This window comes from Condylostylus longicornis, unplaced genomic scaffold (assembly GCF_029603195.1).
Source record: "Condylostylus longicornis isolate FDR11 unplaced genomic scaffold, ASM2960319v2 ptg000521l, whole genome shotgun sequence".
Classification (NCBI taxonomy): domain Eukaryota; kingdom Metazoa; phylum Arthropoda; class Insecta; order Diptera; family Dolichopodidae; genus Condylostylus; species Condylostylus longicornis.
Window position 1 is genome coordinate 10,001 of NW_026578479.1, and position 2,500 is coordinate 12,500.

Below are 2,500 nucleotides of genomic sequence, written 5' to 3' on the forward strand. Positions count from 1 at the left end.
TTCATGAAAAGTAATTATTGCCTGTCGAGCATAACATATGTCCCGATCAGGCTTATATTGCCATTGGTAAATATCAAACCAGGCTGAAAAAAATTTTTTCATCGGGTGGGCATAACATGTTTACCAACCCAGGTTACTTTTCATTCATGAAAAGTAATTATTGCCTGTCGAGCATAACATATGTCCCGATAAGGCTTATATTGCCATTGGTAAATATCAAACCAGGCTGAAAAAAATTCTTTCATCGGGTGGGCATAACATGTTTACCAACCCAGGTTACTTTTCATTCATGAAAAGTAATTATTGCCTGTCGAGCATAACATATTTCCCGATCAGGCTTATTTTGCCTTTGATAAATATCAAACCAGGCTGAAAAAAATTTTTTCATCGGGTGGGCATAACATGCTTACCAACCCAGGTTACTTTTCATTCATGAAAAGTAATTATTGCCTGTCGAGCATAACATATGTCCCGATCAGGCTTATTTTGCCTTTGATAAATATCAAACCAGGCTGAAAAAAATTTTTTCATCGGGTGGGCATAACATGCTTACCAACCCAGGTTACTTTTCATTCATGAAAAGTAATTATTGCCTGTCGAGCATAACATATGTCCCGATCAGGCTTATTTTGCCTTTGATAAATATCAAACCAGGCTGAAAAAATTTTTTTCATCGGGTGGGCATAACATGTTTACCAACCCAGGTTACTTTTCATTCATGAAAAGTAATTATTGCCTGTCGAGCATAACATATGTCCCGATCAGGCTTATATTGCCATTGGTAAATATCAAACCAGGCTGAAAAAAATTTTTTCATCGGGTGGGCATAACATGTTTACCAACCCAGGTTACTTTTCATTCATGAAAAGTAATTATTGCCTGTCGAGCATAACATATGTCCCGATAAGGCTTATATTGCCATTGGTAAATATCAAACCAGGCTGAAAAAAATTCTTTCATCGGGTGGGCATAACATGTTTACCAACCCAGGTTACTTTTCATTCATGAAAAGTAATTATTGCCTGTCGAGCATAACATATGTCCCGATCAGGCTTATTTTGCCTTTGATAAATATCAAACCAGGCTGAAAAAAATTTTTTCATCGGGTGGGCATAACATGCTTACCAACCCAGGTTACTTTTCATTCATGAAAAGTAATTATTGCCTGTCGAGCATAACATATGTCCCGATCAGGCTTATTTTGCCTTTGATAAATATCAAACCAGGCTGAAAAAAATTTTTTCATCGGGTGGGCATAACATGCTTACCAACCCAGGTTACTTTTCATTCATGAAAAGTAATTATTGCCTGTCGAGCATAACATATGTCCCGATCAGGCTTATTTTGCCTTTGATAAATATCAAACCAGGCTGAAAAAAATTTTTTCATCGGGTGGGCATAACATGTTTACCAACCCAGGTTACTTTTCATTCATGAAAAGTAATTATTGCCTGTCGAGCATAACATATGTCCCGATCAGGCTTATATTGCCATTGGTAAATATCAAACCAGGCTGAAAAAAATTTTTTCATCGGGTGGGCATAACATGTTTACCAACCCAGGTTACTTTTCATTCATGAAAAGTAATTATTGCCTGTCGAGCATAACATATGTCCCGATAAGGCTTATATTGCCATTGGTAAATATCAAACCAGGCTGAAAAAAATTTTTTCATCGGGTGGGCATAACATGTTTACCAACCCAGGTTACTTTTCATTCATGAAAAGTAATTATTGCCTGTCGAGCATAACATATGTCCCGATCAGGCTTATTTTGCCTTTGATAAATATCAAACCAGGCTGAAAAAAATTTTTTCATCGGGTGGGCATAACATGCTTACCAACCCAGGTTACTTTTCATTCATGAAAAGTAATTATTGCCTGTCGAGCATAACATATGTCCCGATCAGGCTTATTTTGCCTTTGATAAATATCAAACCAGGCTGAAAAAATTTTTTCATCGGGTGGGCATAACATGTTTACCAACCCAGGTTACTTTTCACTTATGAAAAGTAATTATTGCCTGTCGAGCATAACATATGTCCCGATCAGGCTTATTTTGCCTTTGATAAATATCAAACCAGGCTGAAAAAAATTTTTTCATCGGGTGGGCATAACATGTTTACCAACCCAGGTTACTTTTCATTCATGAAAAGTAATTATTACCTGTCGAGCATAACATATTTCCCGATCAGGCTTATTTTGCCTTTGATAAATATCAAACCAGGCTGAAAAAAATTTTTTCATCGGGTGGGCATAACATGCTTACCAACCCAGGTTACTTTTCATTCATGAAAAGTAATTATTGCCTGTCGAGCATAACATATGTCCCGATCAGGCTTATTTTGCCTTTGATAAATATCAAACCAGGCTGAAAAAAATTTTTTCATCGGGTGGGCATAACATGTTTACCAACCCAGGTTACTTTTCATTCATGAAAAGTAATTATTGCCTGTCGAGCATAACATATGTCCCGATCAGGCTTATTTTGCCTTTGATAA